The sequence below is a fragment of the Anabrus simplex genome, chromosome 3 (genome assembly GCF_040414725.1).
Source record: "Anabrus simplex isolate iqAnaSimp1 chromosome 3, ASM4041472v1, whole genome shotgun sequence".
Lineage (NCBI taxonomy): Eukaryota > Metazoa > Arthropoda > Insecta > Orthoptera > Tettigoniidae > Anabrus > Anabrus simplex.
The window spans coordinates 194,527,455-194,541,291 of record NC_090267.1 but is presented as its reverse complement, the minus strand read 5'-3'; the positions used below and the strand labels follow the sequence as shown (position 1 = coordinate 194,541,291).

At 39.3% G+C, this 13,837-nt stretch overlaps 1 protein-coding gene across 1 annotated transcript in view; it reads right to left on the bottom strand.

Moving 5' to 3' along the window:
- Positions 1-13,837, bottom strand: part of LOC136866140 (trans-Golgi network integral membrane protein 2) — an 85,637-nt gene that overhangs the window by 37,872 nt on the left and 33,928 nt on the right. The window lies entirely within an intron of this gene.

Below are 13,837 nucleotides of genomic sequence, written 5' to 3'. Positions count from 1 at the left end.
CAGAGAACTCTGTCCCTTCTGCTACCAGGCCTGGAACACCTAGGCCTACTGGAAAACCTTGCGAGGAAACTCAAAGATCACAAATGGAGAACCTTTCACCAGAAGATGTTCGACCCTTTCCGAAAGCTGGACCTAGTTGCGAAAAAAGGCAAAGAAAGTAAGCCAAATCCCGCATTTTAACAGCTACCCCAGTTAAAGACTGAATTGAGGAGAAAACTGTAGCGAGGGCTGCTCTAAAGAACAAATATGGCAGGGAGGCTAACAATCAAAGCAAATTTCGAGGAAGTCAGAAGAAACCTAAGAAACAACTGACTTTTTCATCGTCCAGTGAAAGTGATGAGGATATTTCAGTTCACGATGAATCAGATTTTGAGACATTTGAAGAAATCGTGGGGTCTCCTGAGATGGCAGACAATGAAAAAATATTAACAGGTGACTTTCTGTTAATTCGATACGCTACAAAGAAAAACAAGGTGTTGTTTGTAAGTCAAGTAATCGAAATATCCGACAGTCTTACATATAAGATAAAATTCATGCGCAGGTACGGGGAGACATGGAAATTTCTATTTCCGGAAATAGATAATATCAGTGAAGTTGAAAGAGATGGTATTGTTGTCAAACTTCCACCGCCATATACTTCAGGTGGAACTGCACGCAGAGCAGCATTGAAAACTTTCGGTGTGAACTTCAACTTCTGCAAGCACAAAGTTATGTAAGCAAGTGAAAAGTGTCCTTCAAACAACATAAATCTTACATAATTGATGTATTTTGTACCAATTTATGTATGTTCATAAGTGCCCCATGTGTAGTTCAAAGGTACCCCAGGGGTGGGGTAGTTATGAACATGTTACATCCTTATCGTTTTCTATTAATAGGGTGCATCAGAGACTTAATTTTGTGGTTCATTCGATTTGAAACTATGTATAATATGTTACTCTTTCAAGAATGTTGTGATTTTGATGAATAAAATATTTTGGGTAGTAAGAAAAAAAAATTCTCAAAATTTGTTCAAATGTGCCCCCTTCTCCCCTACAGTCTATCAGTTAAACCTCAACAATCAACGATCAGTGATAGTAATGAAACTATTAACGAGATATATTAGAATTTAATTAAAGCGAAATTAAAGCGATACCGGCAATACCTATTTCACGAAATAATGCAAAAATTAGCATCCTTCTCGTGAAATTGTTCAAAAATTAATGCGAAAAAATCATGCCTCTAGGCATATGGCTTTTAGTGCCGGGAGTGTCCAAGGACATGTTCGGCTCGCCAGGTGCAGGTCTTTCGATTTGACTCCCTTAGGCGACCTTCGCGTCATGAGGATGACACATACACCCAGTCCCCGTGCCAGAGAAATTAACCAATCGTGGTTAAAATTCCTGACCCTGCCAGGAATCGAACCCGGGACCCCTCTGACCAAAGGCCAGCACACTAACCATTTAGCTATGGAGCCGTACAGCCTGTCTCCTGGTGGAGAAACATAGAGAGAAAAACAAACCTTTACACCTAGTCTTTTTGGACTTAGAAAAGGCTTTTGACCGGATACCAAATAAGTTTATTCGGAAAGCCCAGCATCCCATAATGTTCCAGAAGCCTATGTCTGACGTACCCAACTTTTCCATGACAAAGTCACCAGTGTGGTTTGCTGTCCGGTAGGGATCTCACCCTCATTTCCTATCAATGGTGGGATTCTTCACGGTTCAGCACTGTTAGCACTGTAGAGTAACAGCTGACATCCAGATGCCATACCCGAGGACCATCTTATATGCTGATGATGTGTTCCTTGCGGATCAGTCCTGAAGGAATCTGGAAAATCTCCTGCAAATTTGGAAAGACGGTTTAGGGGAATATGGTTTGCGCCTTAACTTCATTAAAACCAAGTATGTGCAATGTGGCTTGCAGACTGCTGGTAGTATTTGCATCGACGGGCAAGACCTTGTTAAAGCTAACCAATTTAAATACCTTGGATCAGTGATCACCAAGACATTACCAGACACCCGAGCACGAGTAAATGTTAAATGGCTGAAGAGGCATCAAGTCACTGGTGTGCTATGCAACAAGAAAATTCCCACCCGCCTGAAAGGAAAAGTCCACAAATCGATGGTCCGACCAGTTGCACTCTATGGATTAGAATGTTGGCCTACAACTAAGAAGCATGAGCAGGTTCTGCATGGTACGGAGATGAAAATGTTAGGTTGGACACTGGGTCTTACAAGACTGGACCATATCAGAAATAAAATTGTCCAAAGGCGATTGGGAGTTGCACCTATCCCAAAGAAGATGAGAGAAGCACGACTTAAGCCGCGTATACACTTGAGCATTCGCCTCGAATGAGCATGCGTTTGCCCAGTTTTGCTCAGATGAGTACAGGGCGAACCGAATGGATCCGCATGCCTCAGCCAGATCCGAATGTTCTCGGTACCTCAAAGTGAGCACATGCTCTGTTCGTGCTCAGTGTGGACGGTTGATGACGAGTGGGGTAGCCCGAACTGTATGAGCTGACTGCTTCCACTATGCTTCCTGAAGCCAGAAATCGCAGTGTCACAGCTAAGCGTTCCTCGGCAGATATGGCTTTCCTAAATGCTGTGTCCTCTCTCTCATTCGTAGCCTTGATACTATGCAATATCCATTCAAAATCTTCGGATGACATTCTCGTAAATTTTTTAAAATTGTCTTCTGTTTCATGTGCGATCGTTTTTAACAATTCAGCATTGTCTCTCTCTTCTTACCCTTTGCCACCACCGCTTTCTCCTTTTTGTTTTCAAGGAATGCAATAAATACATATAACAATAACTGGCGACGATCAATTTTCGATTCGATTCACAATTGTAGCCTCAGGCCAGGCAAAACACTACACTACACCTAAACACAGACGGTGTTCTCGGTCTGGACGAACTCTGAACACAGTGGAAACTTGCTCAACATATTGGCATGCGAGTTGTGCTTGTGCATTCCCGCATCGGCAACGCATGCTCATTCGGGGCGAATGCTCAAGTGTATACGTGGCTTTAAATGATATGATCATGTCGTCTGAAGCCCTGCAGACTCAACGATACATACAGCCTTTGATCCTCGACGTTCCTGATCCCGAGATTGTCGCAAGAAGCGATGGCTGGACTGCATCAAGGAAGACATGCGTCTTCTGTGTATCACTGAAGCTAATGCCCTTGATCGCAGGAAGTGGAGGATGGTATGTTTAAAAGTGGACCCTGCACCAATGCGGGACTAAACGCCAGGAAAGAAGAATTCCTTCTACAAGTAGTTATAGCCAAAACAAACAAATTATAATTACTTTTCCTCTCATTTATATGAAATATTACAATTTTTCATACATGGTGCAAGAAACAATGATATTTCGACCCAATATCATTATTCTGTAATATGAAAATTAATCTGCTCTTTAGCATAATTATTATATATTTTACTGTATTCTAGTCAATCATATAACTGCCACTGGTTTCTTTCAGTTTCACGACGTTAAATCTACTTGCATACATAATATTCTAATGCTCTATATACACAAATACTCCATGCCAATGACTAATTTGTACACCCTAATTTTAGGAGCGAAATTTAAAAATAAAATGAAAACATTGGCTTTAATTTGTGTTTTATTTACAAGAAATTAATCCAACATAATAACGTACTCTAAGACTGAATAAAACGTACATTTGTTTAATGGAACGTGTCATAATCTTCACATGCTGTTGTAAAAGCACCCGAAAAAAATGAATACGAATTACAATTTTTATAAATCCAATGCTAATACGAAGCATGCTTTTTAAGTAAGTACCGTTTTTAAATATAGTTGCTGCAGAACTTCGGTTGCCGTTCAAAGCATGCGCACTCAATACGTACATCTGTAGGCTAGCCACAAACGCCTTTATGGCAGCATTCACTCATATTTACGTTTGTTTGTGCGTATTGAAAATGCCTCTAACAATTAACAGTCCATCTGAGTGTGGAGTATCGGCATGTGCTGTGATTTGTTTGCTAAATGCAAAAGACATGAAAGTTGTTGAAATTCACTGGCAGATTAGTGAAGTGTGTGGAGAATACACTATGAGCAAAAGAATGGGAAGAAAATGGATAAGACCATTTAAAGAAGGCCATACTAATGTCACAACGAGAAGGGTAGTGGGCGACTGTCTGAAATTATTGAAGAATTGGTGACTATCACTTGTTCCTGCACTTGAAAAGAATTTAGAAGATCAGCGTCACAATGATGAAGGCGACCTAAAAATGACCGTGCTGCAGTGGCTGGCACATCAGGTGTTAGATTTCTATCTGGATGATATTCAGAAGCTGGTTTCATATGACAAGTGCTTGGAACTTATGTTGAGAAGTATTTTAAGGTACAGGTTTACACGTAAAAGAAAAAAATGATTGTTTAAAATATTGAATTACTTTTCCCCCCCATACCAAAACGGTACTTACTTATGCGTAATAAAATATTAAAGTAACGTATTGCATGGTCCCTTCACTTTCATCGTCATGACTAGCGGAAATATCATATTTGTCATCACCATCTTCCCACAGAGTGCTATCCTCAGTTTCACCAAGTAAATTTGTAATACCGCATTTTTTGAAGGATTTTTTTCCACCAGTGGCAATGGAATGGAGTGCCGTGCACATTTTACTTACAAATACAAGTCACATTCGTCCACTTAACTCTTCCATTCTGCATAAACTCGTGTTTATCATCAGTCAGCCATTGCATGTATCACTATTTCAGTGCTGCTTTGAATGGTTCATTTACATACACATCTAGCACTTGGAGGACGGACATTAGGTCTTCAGGGATAATCACCAAATCAGTTTTTCCTTGTTGCAACTTCTGTTGCATTCTCGAGTTGTGTGAATTGAGAACCTCTTTGGGGCCAACATATTCCATAATTTCGGCAGCACGCAAGAACAACGTTGCTTAACATGTATCACCCAGTCAACCACAAAGTCACTGTTCACCAACCCTTTCGGATTCGCTTTCATCAGTACGCCTTTCACTGATCCTTTCGGAATAGTTTTCCTTTTAAATATTACATAAAGTGGTAACTTTTGTCCATCGTCAGTTATACACAACATGACTTCACCTTGCTTTCCACTGCAGCCAGTTCTTGTCATCATGGAGGATTCCCCCTTCCTGTTGACAGTGCTGTCAAATGGCAATTCAAAATAGACCAGTGTTTTGTCCATGTCACCAATTTGTGAATGTTCTCAGCACAAATTTATACCATAGCCATGAAAATTAAGAACCTTTTCTTCATAATCACCTGGAAGCCATCGGGCGATACTAGTTCTTCCCTGGAAGCCTATTCCATTAAAATTTTTAAAAAATCTTGTTAGCCAGCTCAGATTAGCAGCCATAGCTAAAGATGTCAGTTGGCACATTTCACTTGCAACTAAATATCCATATCCATATTGTCTCTTTATCATCTACATAATCAAAAAGTCTTTTTTCGAGGTCCAGCCTTTTGGCTGTGAAATTCCCTGTAATTATTTATTCCTTAGTCACGCTGTTTTGAAAATAAACTTTCTCCGCCATCATACTTTTATTCCGTTGCATGGTTTCTAATGTTCTCTGCATCTTTAATAATCCTAAGATTCTCTTTAGCCGTGAACTAGCGATAACAAAAACTTGTAGCCATGCCTAACATGTGTTTCACACTTCCCTTCTAACAAGTCACTGACGTTACACAGATCGAGCCCAGACATTGCTACATGTACCCCACCTTTTCTTTGGTAAATGTGGAAAATATGCATGGAATATTTGTGCATGTATGGTATAAGGGTCAACAAATGGGTGATGCTCACAGAGTTCCGAATTATACATTGGGGTAGATACACAATATGCTACGATTACCATCCTTTTGACCAGGGATTTAGACCACTGAAGAGAGTAAAACCATACCAATCTAGTCCAGTGGTTCACACTTTTGACACCCCACAGTTCTCTTTCCCTGCTGATCATATTCTGGCAACACACTCACGGCATATAAAAGAGGTATACTAATATTTCTTGTATTTATTTTTTGGAAAGTTCATTATTTAGGCAGAGAAATTAAGTTCAGGGACAATCTATAATAATAAAAGGGAGTGTTTGTCTGTCTGTCTGTCTGTGAGCGATGCCCAGCAAAATCTACAGCACACAGAGATCTGACATTTTGAACATAGGTAGATGGAAGGGAATCCGAATGCACCTCGAAGCCGGAATTTTCATTTTCGCTTTCGTTGGCGAGTTATGAACGAAAAACCATCGGAAAATGTGCATTCGGATATGACACTCCAACGTGCTGTCACCAAGATTAAATGCATAGAGTCGCTGTCGCTAGGCAACGCACATAAGATAGGTAGAGAACACAATATTCAAGGAGCCATTTTACGTCCAGGGCATAGGAAACCGTTTGTGGTCTTATATGGTGCGAGGGGATATGACGCTGTTGATGGTGATTTGTCCGTTGGATCGGGATGTAAAGTCTTGTGCTATTCGAGAGGAGTGGGCTATATACCGGCGCCGGGTTTCATCCTCTTCATTCTTACTATCATATATAATGCCATTCATTTCATGACATTAACTCACCTGATTAGGTTGGCGTCATGAAAGTCATCCAGTCGTAAAAATTCGCTATGAAGTTTCATCTCACTTCATACCCTAACCCGATAGAGAAAGGGGACAAGGGTTGAACACTTATACATTTAGAGGAAGCATATATGACACGAGATAGACGATAATAATAAACAATAATATATATATATATATATATGTCAGTCAGGATGCCACTGTAAGTCTGTGGAATAGGAAGCCAGTTTCCTTCAATCCATGATGTCTGTCTGTGTTCATGTGTGCGATGCCCAGCCAAATCCACGGCAAACAAAGATCTAAAATGTTTGTCATAGGTAAAAATAATTTCGTATGGCCATTTCTAGCCGTGTGCAGCCCTTGTAAGGTAGACCCTCCGATGAGGGTGGGCGGCATCTGCCATGTGTAGGTAACTGCGTGTTATTGTGGTGGAGGATAGTGTTATGTGTGGTGTGTGAGTTGCAGGGATGTTGGGGACAGCACAAACACCCAGCCCCCGGGCCACTGGAATTAACCAATGAAGGTTAAAATCCCCGACCCGGCCGGGAATCGAACCCGGAACCCTCTGAACCGAAGGCCAGTACGCTGACCATTCAGCCAACAAGTCGGACTGTCATAGGTGGGCACAGGTTTTAACCTAAGACGCATGGCTGTGCCTGAGAGCAATTCTTGCACCAAGACATGAAGCTGTCAACGTCGTCAACATGCAACACTCACAAGAATTATCCGGTTTCCTATAAATTGAAAAATCTCGACATGTCATACAGATGATGCTGTCAACTACATGACAGAGATTTTGAACAAGTTGGAGTCACCAGGAGTACCCTCGAATATCTTGGGGTGGACGATTGTGGCACCGATTATTCTTCTCAGGAATATGAATCCTTCCCTCTGCAATGAACACGGTTCTGAAACTGATGACGAATATTAATGAAGCATGCCAGCGACACGTGGAGCCATCAGCCCGCAATATTCGGAAGTGTTTGTGTGTATGTATGCGAAGCCCAGTCAAATCTACGACACACAGAATTTAAAATTTTGACATAAGACAATCGCTTAAAGTTGTAGGACTCCATCTTCGAAAACTGTGCTTTTGCCATTGTCAGCTGTACGTGGATTGTGCAAGAGTTCGAAAGGCAAACACAATACAGTATACATCTTACCTCTAAATGGAAGGAATTGTTATATTTCATTCCGAAGCTCTAAGGAAACAATATATTTTGTATTATGTAACATGGTCTTTTACATGGTTTTAATATTATTTGTACCACCCGTCAACCCGGTATCATAAACACTAAAAATAACAATATAATAAAAATAATATATTTCATGCAATTTACGCCAAAAAGATGTGAGTTAATAAATATAATGCTTTAATTTGCTTTTAAATAAAGAGTTTAGCAACATCTAATGGTTGAATTACTAAACGCGGGCAAAGCCGCGGGCACATGCTAGTAAAGATATAAAACTGATTTCATGCAGAATACATTTTCATTATAACTTATGTCATTCAGCATTTCTGAAAGCTTCTGTGAATTTACTAAACGCCACCACAATCCTCTATTTTTAAATAGTTTTGTGGCCTCGTATACTGAGTCTAACCATCATCATCTTGGTCTCCCTCTACTTCTCCTACCTGCCATAACAGAGTCCATTATTCTCCTAGGTAACCAATCCTGCTCCATTCGCCTTACACGACCCCACCACCGAAGCCAGTTTATGCGTACAGCTTCATCCATCAACTTCATTCCCAACTTAACCTTCATCTCCTCATTCCAAGTACCCTCCTGCCATTGTTCCCACCTGCTTGTACCAGCAATCATTCTCGCTACTTTCAAGTCTGTTACTTCTAGCTTATAAATAAGATATCCTGAGTCCACCCAGCTTTCACTCCCATACAGCAAAGTTGGCCTGAAAACGGACCGATGTAAAGATAGTTTCGTCCGGAAGCTGACTTCTCACAGAATTCTGTTGATCATTCAATCCCACTTACTACACTACCATAATGGGAGATTACACATTCTAAATACTTGGAATTATCTACCTGTTCCAGCTTTTACCCCAATCTGACATTCAATTCTCTTTGATTTCTTACCTACTGACATCAATTTAGTCTTGGAGAGGCTAATTCTCACATTATACTAATTGCAACTATTTTCAAGTTCCGATATATTAGACTGCAGGCTTTCAGCATAATATGCCATTAAAACCAAGTCGTCAGCACAGGCCAGACTGCTTACTACATTTTCACCTAACTGTATCCCTCCCTGCCACTTAATACCTTTCAACAGATGATCCATGTAAACTATGAACAACAAGGGTGAAAGATTACAGCCTAGTCTAACCCCTATAAGTTCCTTGAACCAAGAACTCATACTACCATCAATTATATCACCCCAATTATCTACACAAATGCCCTTGATTGATTTTAATTATCTACCCTTAATCCCATAGTCCCCCACTATGGCAAACATCTCTTACCTCAGTACTCTGTCATACGCTTTCTCTATATCTATGAAACAAAACCGTAACTGTCAACTCCTCTCGTAGCATTTTTCAATTACCTGGCGCATACTGAAAATCTGATCCTGACAGCCCCTCTGTGGTCTGTAACCACACTGGTTTTCATACAACTTCCTCTCAACCACTGATCGCATCCATCTTTCAAAGATGCTAGCAAACAATTTGCCTGGTAAACTGATCAATGAGATACCTCCATACTTTCAGCAATCCTTCATGTTTCCTTGCTTATAGATAGGTACAATTACTGCTTTTGTCCAATCAGAAAGTATCTTACTAACACTCCATGCTAATCTTATTACTCTACGAAGCTATATCATCCCTGCCTTTCCACTATATTCTACAATTTCAGGTCTAATTTCATCTATTCCTGTTGCTTTATGAGAATGGAGTTCATTTACCATCCTTTCCACTCCATCAAGTGTAACTTCATCCTCTCCATTAATTCAGTTGTTTGCGATTGAACATTTCCTTTCACGCTGAGAAGATTTTCAAAATATTCCTTCCACCTGTCCAGTGATTTCCTGGGATCTGTTATGAGTTCACCTGAATTACCCAAAACACTCTTCATTTCTTTTTCCCTTCCTAAGATTCTTTATTACTTTCCAGAAAGGTTTCCCTGTTGCTTGGCCTACACTTTCCAGGTTATTACCAAAATCTTCCCATGATGTCATTTTCTATTTGTCACATCAGTAATGTTCAAATAGTGCCAATCAGGAAGCAAATATGGGACTTATCTCATCAGTTATTTAAAACAATTCCTTTGAAAACTTGATTGTTAGCCTAATGTCCACCCACAATTTGCCAAGTTTGTGAATAAACTAAACCAAGGCCACAACGTTTAGCACATTGTGTATGTTTGTTCAGGATGTACTTACCTCGATCCTCTTGCCTAATACACATATTATTATGCCATTGCACAGGACATTTTTGCACGTCTCTGGCTGACATACCATTATCACTTGATCTAGTCACCCAGCATTCTACCACATTTACCACATTACCCAATCCCTGATCCTGCTTGGCCCTGAAGAGTCAAATTCAAGAAAGAAGAGATTGATGGAGAGATACCCTGGCTATTCAAGGTTAAGTATTATGTGCCGTCCCCACAGTCACAGCATTATTCATTACAAGATATTAGAATCATTCCATATTGACAGTTTTCACTTTACAAAGGAAATTAAATGTATCTTCCTAATTCAATTGAATTAGGAGGATGCATTTAAATTCAATTCAATTCAATTTAAGTTTTCCTTTGTAAAATAAACAGCATTATTCGTAAGTAACTACTCCAAAACAAAGTTTCCTGATTATATGCAAGAAACAGCTGAGCAGATTTTGCAGCTGGAGCTAATACACATTTGCCATCAAACAGCGGAACCAAAGATCATATTCATCAACAAAGTTGGACAAATGTTAATAATTCTGTTCAATTCCACTCTGCTAATGAAAAAATATTCTTGGCAGAGATTTCTATTCCGCTCTATTCAATTCAACTCATGGCTGTCACCATCTCGTTCCCCCATTTAATCATAAATGAGTACTATGAGAGTGAAGCTTGCCTGCCTGTATTTGTTTCTCACCTACATTACTTGCAACAAAAGGCAGAAAATAAGCCTGAGGTGAATCACAAGTCTTTCAGGGGCTTGATGAGGACGTTCGGAACAAAAATGCCCATAAGCGTGGCCGATGGAGCAGCCGTGACGAAGAATTTCGACTGAACGGAAAGCTACACATCATAGATGCTCGTGAGGACAAAAAAGCAAGGACTGTGCCATGTGTTAGGACAGGAACGTGAAAGGAGGCAGAAAGGAGACAATTTTTTTGAGAGACCTGTCCCGGGAACCCAGGACTACACCCGAACAAATGCTTCTGGAAGTACCATACTTTGAAAAAATATTGCTGATAATGTGGTTAATTTGACTGATAATAAATAAATTTGCAGTTCATATTATTAATGTAAAAATTCAGCTTTTTACTTATGTGAGTGCTTCCTTCCCATATTTGCCTAATGTCAAATTGGACCTGTGCAGGATGCAATCAGAAAATCAATTGGACCCCAAAGGGTTAAAATTACACTCAACAAATATACTGGAAATCTGTTAAAAATGTACATGGATTCAAACTTGGACGCATTAAGTTGCAAGTATGGTTCCAACCGTATTTAATACAATGTTGGAAGTCAACATCGATCCAACCTGATCTATACAAGCAGCCAGAAGAAAGAGGACATTCTGGCTATACTGTACTTGTATTCTCCATGATGCAATATAACAGACTTGTCAGAAACTTAACTCCGTTTCCAGAAACATGACAAATTAGAACAAGATATGTCTTCACAATTCTTTAAATATTTCCTCATGCCAACAATATTGTATTAACCCATATGCACCCACCCGCCCTTTGCTCTGACAATGCTAAGAATCCGCCAACTTTTTAGTATGCAATCTGGGTGTTGCAAGCTTTTGGTTAAAACAGTATAGTGGGTGATCGACTGTGCGCATTATCACGGGACCTGTTTTATATTATTGAGAAATTCCACACTATTGCTCATGATACAAAAAACAGAACAATACAGAAATATAACACACACAAAAAAATCCCTTTGAATTCTTAAATTTTTCATTAACTTATCTCACCTCGGAAGTTCTTTAGTGTGTGTTATGGCCTTAATTATACGATATGAGCCTAACATTTGCCTGATTTGGAAATAAGGAACTAATGGGAAACAAATCATGAGTAAGCGAATGATGAGATTCAGACCTATACACCAAATACGAACTTACAGCCGTATGTCTCACTCGATGTATTATTATTATTATTATTATTATTATTATTATTATTATTCAGTCTGAGGATCAGTGGTAAAGTGTTCACATCCAGGTACCAAGATCGTAGGTTCAAATCCGGCAGTCGCAATCGGATCTTGAGGGGCGGGAGGAAGTTCATTCGGCATTCCACGTCGTACGATATTACTACGCTAAAGATCTCTGGTGATATATTTCATGTTCATTCATGCCCAGAATTACTAATAACTTCTTCCTCACTAACACTGCTGAAATCATAGCCTAAAACATCAAATAAGCTTTGAATTTCGCTATTACTGAGCATTTCGCACGAGCAAGCAACTTTCTTCTCAGCCATCTTGTCAACAACAGAATACAGATTTCTCGATTGATATTTTAATCAATTCTTTTGCCAAAGAAGCATACCAGAGCACTCTGGTGACACTTTGAGACACCAAGAACAGATTTCAATTAGAAATGTTTCCAGAAAAAGCCAACAGATGTCACAAATGTCTCCAATATGCAACTTTGCATCCCGGGGTACCAGTCCGCTTGTGGAGTCCTGGCCCAGGCGCTCGAGCGCGTACCAGTCCACTTACGGGTGCATAGGGGTTAAATATGGTTGGACCTACACTTACAACTTAATTTGTCCAAGTTTGAATCCATGTACATTTTTAACAGATTTCCATTTTATTTGTTGAGTGTATTTGTAATATTAAAGCTATGTACATTTTAACATAAACCACTGTTGCATTTTTTTTTTTTTGTATTTCATCTTGGATTTTTATTTATCACTTTTTTGTTATATGTCTTACTTCTTTATGTTATTCTAGCTGATGATGACCTCTAGACTAGGCTAAAACATCCTAGGTAGTTTTTTTTAACAACTATGTAACTTTTTAAGCAGACCCTTTATTAAAAGGCAGAAGTGTATTGAACAGGTGGACTTCATATAAATAAATTCATTTAGAATTTAATCTTAAATATAAGACAGTCGCACAATTTCTCAACAGGACAATGGCAAAGTTAGAAGCTCCCTTTTAAACACAACAACGACAACAACAACAGCAACAATAATAGTGTTCTAAAGAAGGACACCAAATAATTGTACACTTAGAGAATGTAGCTAATTTTGCTACGAAAATGTTATCAAGAAGTTTTTACATAACACATGAAGAGTGACTATGGCAAACTTTATAGCCTCAAGCTATTTTTATTAACAAGATATTTTAGTGAGAATTAGTAAACGTACAATATTCCCTTTCCATCCATAACCCCACCCTCCCCTTTTTCCATGACACATACTTTTTAGTATAATTAAGTTTAAAATATTTTAATGTTTTTAATGTGTGTGTCCTTCTTAATTATACAACGCGCCTAAACACATGTAAGCTGAGGATGTCTACAATGTAGATGAAACACATTCTACAATTTTTAATTTGCCTAAGGCAAATAAGCAGTATTGATCAGGTGGAACCGTTGTTTGTTTTTTTTTTTACTTATTTTAACTAAGTGGTAATTTGTCATACAATAAGTGAGGTATTTTTATATAGATTTATTATGATGAGAATCGGGACTTCAAATTTACGGCATGCTAACCGGGAAAACATGTTAATGAGGAACGCACTAACAAGGTTTCACAGTATATTGTCCTGCTCCAACCGCCAAGCTTCTTTTCAAGTTTGCTATATTTCTCTGTAGAGGAAACTAACCCATGCCACATAGCCTACAGTCTATTAATGGCCTTAGCCTGCAAAGATAACTGCTGGCGAGCAGATACTGGAGTGCCACATAGTCAACATGAAAACATCCTCAGCCGTATTGTTTACCTTACAAGACAAGGTCTGCTGCTTCTCATATCAAACAACTACTCGGTTGGTCTCTCAAGTCTGAGTGAACCCTCTTCCAGCTCTCAGTCCAGGATTAAAATCCTTGGGCAAACAAGGAAAAACCT